Source organism: Rhopalosiphum padi, chromosome 1 (genome assembly GCF_020882245.1).
Source record: "Rhopalosiphum padi isolate XX-2018 chromosome 1, ASM2088224v1, whole genome shotgun sequence".
NCBI lineage: Eukaryota > Metazoa > Arthropoda > Insecta > Hemiptera > Aphididae > Rhopalosiphum > Rhopalosiphum padi.
Genome location: NC_083597.1, coordinates 88,456,938 through 88,469,430, shown reverse-complemented (window position 1 = coordinate 88,469,430; position 12,493 = coordinate 88,456,938). Strand labels below are relative to the sequence as shown.

The 12,493-nt window shown below is 26.0% G+C and overlaps 1 protein-coding gene across 2 annotated transcripts in view; it reads right to left on the bottom strand.

Annotated features, from left to right (window-relative positions):
* Positions 1-12,493, bottom strand: part of LOC132917170 (lachesin-like) — a 189,756-nt gene that overhangs the window by 166,087 nt on the left and 11,176 nt on the right. Inside the window, exon 2 of one of the 2 annotated variants that reach the window (XM_060977778.1) lies at positions 2,693-2,769. The exons of the other annotated variant lie outside the window; for it this stretch is intronic. The gene's annotated coding sequence lies outside the window, so the exon portion shown is untranslated. The remainder of the gene's footprint in view (positions 1-2,692; positions 2,770-12,493) is intronic. 2 annotated transcript variants of the gene reach the window in all.

Sequence of the window (12,493 nt, the reverse complement as noted above, 5' to 3'; positions counted from 1 at the left end):
ATAGCGTAAACGTATTACACTGTAATGTGTTCTCTTTTCTCTATTTCCGTTTGTTCGCGAAGTCCGTTTAAAAAACTGCCGAAATTATAAAATCTCACGGACGCGCTCGGGTCAGCATATTATAAATTACGAAGTAGGTGTAATTAAATTATGTGCCACATTATACGTCTTATTCGCATCGCACTCGTCCGTTTGTTATATAAATTGTTAATAAATGTATATGAGCACACAAATTTCGTGATTAGGTAACAGGTATATTACATAATATTATATATATTTATCTAATACATTTTTATGTTGTGATTCAAGTTTGAATAAGAATTAAAATTATTGTTGTTTCAAAACCAGAAAATCGATACGATGCGTTTATGTTATTGTTGTATCTACTCGTCCACGCGATATTTTCGATAACACAACAATTCCCGAACGTTTGTTTTGAGTTCGTTTTGAAATGTCCTTGTCAAAAATACGGAAATTGAACGTATATATTTACGTGTATAGACTACAATCGGTATATGCTTTCAAAACAAAATGCTCAGTTCAAAACAACAATAGTAATAAAAAACTCATAAGTATTAAAGCGAAATACTCTTAATTCATCCTATGATAACACTTTGTTTTTAGTTAATATTATGATAAAACAATAATCTTTGTTAAGTTCAATTGTTTCTTCAAATAATTTTCTATCGTAATGAAAAAAGCAATAATATTGATTTCAAGTTTTACTTTGATGAGTAAACTATCATATCGTTTTCAATTCTTCGATATTTATTTCGTAGTGCATACTTACAAAAAATTATATAATAGTATATTGAATACAAATATATTTCTAATTAAACTATGTATTTATATTCGTAAATAATATAAGTAATAAATAAATAATATCCAAACCAAAATCTAATATGTCTGATTCGAAAAACTTTTGAATTGTATAATCGTAATATTTTTTCTAGGTCCAATTAGAGACATATTGAAATAATATATATATATATAGTTAAGCTCTTATTCTCTCTTATTTCTTTTTATACTTAACCATAAACAATAATGCAAGCATTTCTAAAGAAATAACGCCGCTAGTTACATTAATGGCATTTGTGTGAACCCACTGCGGGAGACCGATGTCCGTTGTGCTGCCGAAGTAAATAATTCATAGTTACCCCTGTCTTCAGACCCGTAGAGGGGACTAAAACGAAACTTTTTTCCCTTTTTGCTCAAAGACCCGGTGGACGAAAACCGAGTATACAAACAGAATCCACAGGGAAAATGTATGAGATACACTCACAAAACTCTTATGTACTAGTTACAATATATATATATATATATATATGTGTGTGTGTGTGTGGGTGTGTAGCTTTTACGAAACTTTGGGCGTATATAAGGTACTTTAAAAATTTGAAACCACTCCAATACGCAAAGATGTCAATTTGTGGTCATTGCGTATTTAAGTTTTGACGACGATTAAAGTTTCCAACCAGGTATCATCGAATATAAATCAATTTTATCAACTCGGCAAAAGTGTTGGACTGAATATTTCAAATGCAAATTTTTATTTATGTAAAACGCCATCCGACGCGAGCCCGCTGTATCCATATAGTCCATCAGCGGCAGCCTCCCGCTCAGTCCATTAGATAAAAAACATTATTTGATGGTTCAAACATAGCACCGGCGAAGTAACTTTGCATAGCGATAATGAATTAATATTATTAATATAAACGAATCTGTGGGATTAACAAAATTCAACAATCGGATAATTCCTTATAATATTGATAAAATATGCTCGTAAAATACTATAAAGTTTATGTTCAAACACATAAGGTTTTTATAACAATGGAAAGCCATCAATAATAATTATAATTTTAAACGATAAACAATCACTATTCACTATAATAATACTATACCTAATAATAATACGATGATATCGATAAAATAAATCGAAAACCATATTTTCATTTGTATATACATAGATTATCTCATCGTTTTAATTTAATACATATATACATATGCATTGCACGATCAATTTAAATATTATGCAAATAAATTCTAAAACTTTGTAAATAATACAACAACCTATAGTCCTAAATTTCTCGTCGATAATAATTAATAAACGTAATTGTATTTAATATTATAATTTGTTTTTGTAAACTCGTTTTAAATAATACGTCGAAGTCAATAATAATAATAATTTAAGGTTTAATAAGATAAAAAAAAAATGATAAGTTAAAATTAACATAAGGAACAAGCCCCTGGAGCATAATAGGCCTTCTCGAGTACCGAGAATTATATTTAGGGACCTAAACTGATAATTACGTGCTCAGATAACGTAAAATGGTTTCACTGTTGTAAAATTACGTTAAAAAAAAATACATAACACAAAACCGTTGATAAACATGGTATTTAATACGTATAATAAAGACGAGACTATAATACGAATTAAAAATTGCTGATCGTAAAAAACAAAATTGTGACATGTTTTATTTTTTTATTTATTTTTTTGAAATTAAATCGTTTACAGGCATTTCGCGAACGGGACGTCGCAACAAAGCGACAGAGTATAATATACTCGTAGGTATATACGCAATACGCATTAGACAACAAATGATCGAAGACCAGAACTCAAAGTTTTCTATACTTTTTTTCTCGGCCCCTCGAATTCGAGTGTTATCACAATATTCTTAGTGAAGTATGTACGTACGGCTGCCATGTATACAGTCTTCTGGGTTGATATTGTCAAAGTTTTGGGTCTTGGACTTTCTTTAGAACAAAATAACTCTAAAAAAAAAAAAAAAAAACCGTTAAAAGATACGTATTATAGGTAACCTAGCTTTTTATTTCTTCCCTTCAAATAAATAATAGTTATAGTGCAATATCGTATCGTAGGATTTTAATACGTTTTATTGAGCTAAAAAATATGTTTGTAAATTCTATTACGCGTAAATGATGTTTAATTATTTGTCAATAACATAATATTTAATCTACATAATATCATTACTTAAAAATAGATATCGGGGAATCTATTTCTGTATGGTATACCACTAAATTAAAAAAAAACCAACTATATTATCCTAATATTTGTCATAATAAGATATACAAAATACATGAAATACTAAGAATATTTTATAATTTTGTCATGATTACACTTAAATACAATACGAGTACGCATTTAATGCAATTTTGTGCTATCGGTTTAACATCAATGACTATAAGAAATCCCTGGAAACCCTTCAAAGACGTTTGTGTTACTATATACTTTGGCGAAGTTACAATTTTGTTTCAAATCGAATGGTATTTATTATTGAACTTTTCAATGTTCTCCTCTGACGACCGTCCCATATTTAGTGTAATAAATTTTCTTCTCGTAAATATGTGCATAATATGTCCCCAACTTATTCACAGTGTAAATCATAATAACATAATGTCATATATTATAAATGGTTTTAATAAAATCCACAGGTATAATATAGTAATAATGTGAATAAATATTTTGTTTCGTGAAATTTAGTTATTGTAAATCCTAAGAATCTTATTAAAAATAACTAACATTTAACAAACAGAAGAAGAAAACAAATAATTTATGCGTCATAGTTTTTTTTTTTTTTTTTTTTATGAACACGCCATTTTATATACATTATATATACATTTCACAATTAATATGCTAAAATTGTATAATATTAATAATAGATAGCATACCAATCGTTTGTTGTATTTTTTTTTTGTTTACTAGGATTAATACAATATTCAGTAATAATAAGGTTTCGACCGAATAAAAAATTCTATTTATGTACTTATTAAAGCTACAGACAGACTTATTTCCTAATTCCTTTTAGATGCAGACTGGTCTAAAAGGAATTAACTATTACATAAGTAGGTACTTACCAGAAATATAAGACATAAATAATATGTAACGGAAAAGCAGGAAATCGAGTATTGTACACAAAGTCCAGTTAAGGTTGTAGTCAAGATATGAACAATTTTACACTGGTTAGTCTAGTAGTTGGAAAATGTGCACGATAAATAATTCAAGGCGTCAAATCGGATAAAATATTAAAATTATTAAACGACATTTTATCTAACATAGCATAGTGTTTGACTGCATTGGAAACAAAACGATTTTAAAATATTATTATATAAATATATATTATTTTATTTTTTATGATGACCAATATTACGACTATTGAGCGATGAACTTTAAGTATTAAAATTTAACCGGATAAGGCAAAATTATAATTATGAGCTATATGGTCAAGTATTAATTAGAATACAAAATATTATTATAATCGGTACTTAATGTTTAATGTTATTTATTATTTATTCTTACTCTAACCACTAGTATGGCACTTTAATTTGTAAAGTAGACTAGACATATTTTAATTACACAAAACCGTACTTGTATAGCCATCAACGCTTAATCTCTCTATTACGAAAATATCCAGCCTATTATAATACGATATTGTCCATTGTTGAAATACATCTGTTTTATTCTAATTGTTTTTAATAATTTTATTACATTTATATTTTCCACTGGATTCAAGACAAGGTATACTTAGTCCAGGAATTGTTGGAAATATTGGAGTTCTAAAATAGGATTATCACAAGTGGCCAACAATTATCAGGTCAGGTATTGCGAACAATTCTCACAACACGATAAACATATATTAATTTTATATAAATTTAAGATTATTAGAATAATGTGTATCAGTAAAAACTTAAGGATATATTTTAACATTAACATATAATATAGTAATTATCATAAAATTAACATTTTTAATTTCAAAATATAAACGACTTTTTTAAATACGCATGTCAAATTGCCCATCTTTACGGCACGTAATAGTTTGCCAATTAGAGCTAAATTTTCGCTTAACGATGAAAATATCTATTCGGACTATCTTTGTAACTTTTAAATTTAAACTACGTTGATACAAAACGATAATTCTGCAGAGTTTTGCAGCCAGTGTTTTCTTGTGCCATCAATCATAAAAAAAAAAAATCATGTCTCAGAAATCAAACGTTTAGCACAATTTATTAAGATACAAAACTCGAAAATTCATATTCTAATGCAGTTATTTAGGCATGATAATGTTATTGGAATAATGATATTCTTCGGGACATTTTTATACTATTTATTTATTGACTGTAAATAAATATAACTGTAATTCTATGGAGGGATAATAAGTCATAGTTTATCAGATGAAGTTAAATTCATAAGAAATATTTATTACACACAGTAGTGATATATTGGCACAATTCCCGTTATATATAAATATTAGTTATTGTTAAAGCTTATATTAAACGGGCGCCAACAACTACCGTTAAGTAATAACTACGATACGCGATATGTGATGAATGCAATTAAAAAGATGATTTCTATATATTGTATATTAAGTACTTTGTTAATTTTTTTTTCTTTAAATACTGTCATTTATCAAAATTAATCGAATCTCGAGGGGTAAAGGGTTAAACATAAATTGTACGTACATTTTTCAAGTATACAATACTTATAATATTATACTATTCAAAGAACAAAACAAAAATTCGAGTAATAAATGTTTTTGAATTATTGAGGTTCGAATTGTACATAATATATATTAATATTCAATTTAAAACGTATTATAAATTGTGTTTTATTTTTTGGTCTACTTCGTCTAGTAGTAACCTAATGTAAGAAAAAAAAAAATAACTTGTACGGACTTAATTGTGTGTGACTTGAAGGCCAAACATTTGAAAATGTTTACAGATTTTTAAATCTATTTCTATATGTTTTATTTAGTTACGTCAGTTTAATATCATTATAAAATATTTTAAATTCAGAATAAGAATAGGTAATTTTTTTTAAATATTTTGATAGAATACGACAAATAAATATTGGAAACCATCTCATTGCACTCATCTTTAAGTAAGGTAGCGGTATGTAATAGTATTATTATTATTATTTCACATCACGTGAATCACATGTGGCAATTAATTATTCATTCTAAATAAAAACAACTGTACTCTTTATTCTAAAATACTAATTGAAAATAGTAAAAAATCAAATATAATAATAAAATTCAAATATTATCTATATTTGTCATTTTTAATGTTTAATATTATATATAGATGCATGTAATTTTTATATATATGCATGTTTATTATTTCAATCGACTTGATAAATTATTCGAAACTTCGATATGGCTGTGGTGTGGTATCGTTTAAACTTTCAATTTCCAAAAATTCTTAGAAGACAATTACAGAACAGAAGCTATTTAATTTAACTCCCTTTCTCGAATCATTAAGACATCATATACTTGCTACTGAAACTTTTGTTTTTAAGTTTCATTATTTGATTAGTTCGTGTTCAGCGGAAAATGCGTGGTTTACTTGCTAGAGTAAGTTTGCGTGTGAGCACATTAAAGCTGACGAGTCACTTAAAATTTAAAAAGTTTTGCAAAAACCAAAAGCCGTGCAAATTGTAAAATACTACATTTTTCTTGTTAAAAAAAAAATCCATGTAAGCCATACCTATTTTATAAATTATTTCAAAGTTTGGAACCAATATTTTTTTTAAAATTAATATGTAATTTATTTATATTGATTGTAATTGTTGTCTTTAACAATCCAATGTTCATAAACACGTGTAATATCAATATGTTTTTGTTCTAAACGCCATGATTCGAAGAAATTTAAAATTAAAAATGTATTGAAATTGTTATTTTTATTATTTTTTATTTTTGTATATAAAGACACGAGCAATTGTGCAATGACCGGTTAATAGAAATTCGTATTCATATAAAATGTTCTCCGTGCAGAGTATTGGCAAAATATTCATCATTTCAGAAAAACAATATCAACTAAAACCGTAATATTTTATCCGCAATGAAATGAACGAGTATATATACGGGAAAGTTATGTATTTCTGTTCAATACATTCTTCCTTCGAATAAATATTGTTAAAACTTTTCAAACGTGTTTTATTATTTATTTATTTTTAATTCTGTTATTGCAGAGTGCCAATTTATACGATTTTCTCGTGGTCTAGATGTCTGGAACGCACAAATCGTTAGTGTGCGACGCTGAAAACGATGATATCCGACAACGAAGTGTTTGCGCGCGATTCTATCGATCGCGGATCGATTGGACGATAAAACTAATAATTGTAATATTTGCGCGAGAGCGTACAATATACATTATATATATATATATATATATATTAAGTACGATAGTATAACGACTAATAAGATATTCGTTGACGATCTTGAATAATCCCGCGAGTGCAATAATATGTGATATTATTATAATACATGTACACGCATTATATGCGTTCACGTGTATCATTAATTTAACGGTGTGTATTACACGCCGGAGAAAGTGTGTAGCCAAAGTATAACCGTTATACTCTCATAATTTATGCGGGTTAGAAAAAACTTTTTCGATGTAAATATGTATCGAAAATCTGCACACGACGTTCGCCGGTCGGATTCCTCTGCCGGTGCCGAATGTTAAATTTACACGATAAATATAATATACATATTATCATAATAATATGTTACGACCGAGTTTGTTGTTTTATCACTCTGCGCGACTCGTAAACACGTACGCCGCTTACACACACACACACACACACACACACACACAGGTCGTATAAAATAATAATAATAACTATAATATCAAATATAGCGATATACGATACGATGCGATATAAACTCGACGAGAACGGAATTGCGCGTCGATCTCGTGGGTACAAAACCGTAAAACGAATCATCATCCGCCGAGCACATGCATTACGTTATTAGTAATAATACTTATTGCGTGCAACATACAAGTGAGTCGTATAATATTTTGTGTAGTGCGATTTTTCGTGCAACGTCGATAACGTATCAATAGTGCCGTATCGATGTAAAGTAAGACCGATTCCCTGATTTCCGATGAATAGAAATCGTCGTGTTCATTTATTGAGGCATAACAATAACTGCGTTCGTGTGCAGCGTACACAATTACCGAGCAAAACTACGGACATGGTACGTATCACATCTTGAATTAATACACGACCAACAGTTTAAAGGTAAGAACACGTTGATTGTAATGTTGAATCATATTTACCGAGGATCATGTCTCCGACTTGGAACGATTTTTATCACTGACTCGGGGAGGTGATTTGAGATTCAAAACCTTGATATTTGTTATAATATGCCCAACGTATATAGGTACACATTTATTAATAGAATATGATTTTCAGATTATCGATATTCAAGAAAAATATTTTTCAAGAGTAACTCCATAAATAAATCTTTTTTTAGATAATCGTTTGTTTGTAAAATTATATTACTCTAAAATTTAATTTAATTAGAAAATAACAACCTATGTACTTGTTCTCGTGGTGTAATAATCAATTCAATTATTTTATAATTCCATTCATTCTTAATTATACTTGCATGTAATATTATGTGTATTATTCTTTTCTTAAATTTTTTAAATCATTCTAAAATATTATCTTTTGATTCATCGTTGTCTCTATGAATATAACGCGATACTAAATCACTCTTGATACATTGGTACATCCTGTCCTGATACATCTTAACCAATCTTATAACCTAAATCAAAAATATATCTATAAGATGTTAAATTGTAAATATTGTATAGGTACAATAGGTACATTATATTTAAAATTGGTATAACGACACTTCCATAAATAAGTTAATAATCTAAAATAAATTTTATATATATTAGGTAAATAATATTATATATTTTTTTTACGCGCCATGGTATTTTAATTTTACATCTTAATTATAACACTATAATATAATACACAGAAATACAAATAAATAAAAAATTAACATTTAAAAAACGTTTAATAATATTATAAAACTATAATTTTTTACTCACATTTTTTTTAGTATGAATGTATTATTTTGAATACCATTACTATAATATATGACACGGCGTTCAGTGTAGGCAATTTAGCTACACCACTGTCGTACATAATATCATTATTTATGTTTTTACTATTAAGCTAATTTGTGTTACTGTTGTTGAGTATAAGTAGTATAACTATAATAATATTATAATATAGTACATACATTACGATATGCTACTTAAACTCAATATACGCTTCGAACCTAACATAGACTCATTAATAAAAAAATATTCAACAGACTTGGTTATGTTTACAAAAATAAAAAATTGGTATAGTATTAAACATTTTAAACTACCTAATACTTAATAGATTTAATTTAGTAATTACATTTTAAATCATAAAATGCGAATACATAAATATTTATTTTTAAGACTATCGAATCATCAAGCCCACATATATTTCAAGACCCTTATTATCGTGAATATTATTTTTATTAGTACATAGTTTTAAAAGAAACATGACTCAGAGCCATTAGAGCACATCTTTTAAATTTGATCGTACCAAACACTTTTTATATCTTTTGATTATATTATGTACCTCAAACAATATCAGTTCAATGTATTTATATCTTAGCTATAAAATAATACTTTTAGGTAATAACCAATAAATCTGATAAAATTTCAAGTCACAAATTTAGCGTTTCAAAAATTTCAACTCATATTTGTGAAATATTCATCTGGACAATCTATTTTTATACGAATACCTTGTGTGATACGAATAGGTTAATTCCATCGTAATGGAACTTTTTAAATGTGAATTTTTCGTGTTTTAACTATAAACATTTATTTTAGATTTTGATTAAGTATACATAAAATTATTGTACCACTACTAAAAATAATTACAGTTTATATCATAATGACATTTTTTAATCATCCACTGTATAGCATCGAAATTATTATAAAGCCGGATACAATAATGTAATATTAAATATGCTATAATAAAACACCCAGACAGCTATTTATCCACTTTTAATATTTTCACGGCAATAATTAGTATTCAGTCATAAAATTGATTAAACTATTAACACATAATCGTTAAAATAAATATGTCATCAAATGTTGTTATAATATTTTATATATGCTGAATATAAATGAACCTATATATTCAAATTGGCTGTAAATTATATCATATTATTACTAAATATACCAATATTTATTATATGACTCTAAACAAACTGTAAAATAAAAATAAATACGTTTATTTCTCATAAAATCGAATAATATAATATATTAAAAAAATAGATCAAAATATAACATTGATTTTTTTTATTTAATTACATAAATTTACTATAAAATTAATACAAAATTTATATAATATAATAAGTCAAGTATTTGTTATTTGCTATTATTTCATAATTTGAATACATATTATGTACAATTATTGTACATATTATGTATAATATTTATATATATCTAAAATATATTTAAAACACAATTTTATAAATATAATTTAAATTTTTTTTTTTTTTTTATTCAATATACGTCATCGAATACAAAAAATTATTTAAATTTGAGATGGTCTGTCAGCACGATATACTAATGAATAATGATGTTTCAATAATTTATATACTTATTAACTATTAATAATGCAAAATGTTGAACTAATTTCTGAAAAAAATTAATCATAATTATAATATAATATATTATAGTATAAAAAAAATTAAAATATTAATCTATACAAAGTATTGTTATGAACTTATAGGTTAATACAAACGAACCATAGAACTTTGTGCATAGGTTATATATTAAAATTAATCCAATTGAGTATTCAGAAAAGTACAGATGTAATGTTTATAGTAAATTATAATTTATGAAGTACCAAAATGTGTCGAATTACGACATTATATGGAATTAGAACACAATAACAACAACCCTTATTTTTGATTAAATCTTAACTTCAAAAGCTTCTAAAAATAATTTGTGTAGATATATTATGTTAAATATTTTTAAATTTCTATAACCATAAATGTTATTAAAAATGTTTTTTTTTTAAATTTTCAATCTTTTTACTAAGCAAATATCAACATTTATTTTATAAAAAATAAATTAAAAAAATTTTAAAATTTAAAATATCTTATGTAATATTAATATTTTTAGAATGTTGTATACGATAATAAATTTAACAACATATTATGAAGAACGTAATGTATGTTATATTTTTAAGGTTTTTATCCAAAAACCAAATATTTTACCATAAATACATTAAAATATAAATAATTTCGGCATTCTTACATTTTTAACGTTCGTAAATATTTTTAAAAAGTGAAAAAATATTTCGAAAATAATGTGATACCTCAAAATTTGTTGTTTAAATGGTTAGTACACGTTTCAAGTATCTATAGTTATTTTTTTAGTCTGTTGTAATAAAAATAAATCAAATTATTTATTTTTTTTTTTTAGTCTTCCAATTATTTTAAAAATCATTCTTTTAATTTAATTTAATTTAATTTTGACTACCCAAAGTAGCAACAAGTTTCAATTTCCAACTAAAATCTACTCATGAAATTAAATATTAAAGCATTTTTAATTATTCAAGAGGTAATGATTGGATTAAAAATAAGTCACACATTAATAATTCTATTGCTATATTCAGAATTTTAATGTTATAAAAATATTATCTAAAACAAAAATGTTATTATTAAAATATAATTTTATGTAATCAATCACCTTTGATATCTAAATATCTATGAACATAAAAGCAGTCGGTTGCAAAATTAGGTATGTGAATAATGCAATTTTCGTCACGTGCAGATACTTAAATACCTACATTTACATATTTTTATTTAAGAGTTGCATCAACCGTAATATTTAACATCAATTTAAGTATAAATAAAATATAAATAATATTAATAGAAGTATAATTTTGTTTAACCGATTATTTTTTAATTAAATATACAATATTTCAGATAGTAGGTTAAAATATATTGTTATTCAATGTTGTTTGAAAACATTTTACTAATAATTTGAAAAATAAAACAATAATTTTTAGTCTATTTATAGTCTTATAATGTTTGTATACCTATATATGTTTTTTTCTCAGAACGATTTTCAATCTACAACGGACTTTTTAATTGTCTGTTTAAATTATAATAATATTATTAGAAATATTTTTCTCCAGCTGCAAGGCATATAACAACATCATATAAAATATTATTGTAATTAAATGCTATTTTATTAATATTATTTATACAATATAATATTATGTATAATATGATATATACGTATATTTATAATAACTAATATTAATTTAACGTGTATAACGTATTATCTTAATATGAACAATATATTGTGTTGCTGGATGAGGAGCACTTGTTGACCGACTGTTTTTGCACCACTAAACACACACACACACCTAAACTAACCTACACATACAAAAAAAAAGAACGTTGGGCGGGTGAACACATTCTTTTCTTCCTCTTTTTTTCCTTGTACGCTTCCTTCCGGTATGTTCCCTCTCCACCGCCCTCTCAAACGGTTACCAACTCTTCTCCGGCGTTTCCATTACTACCGTTTCCGGCTTTAGTAAATACACACGAAGAATAACCCCTCAACGTATATTATTGGCCACACACTTATTAGCGGAGGATAAACTATTTTCGTCTAC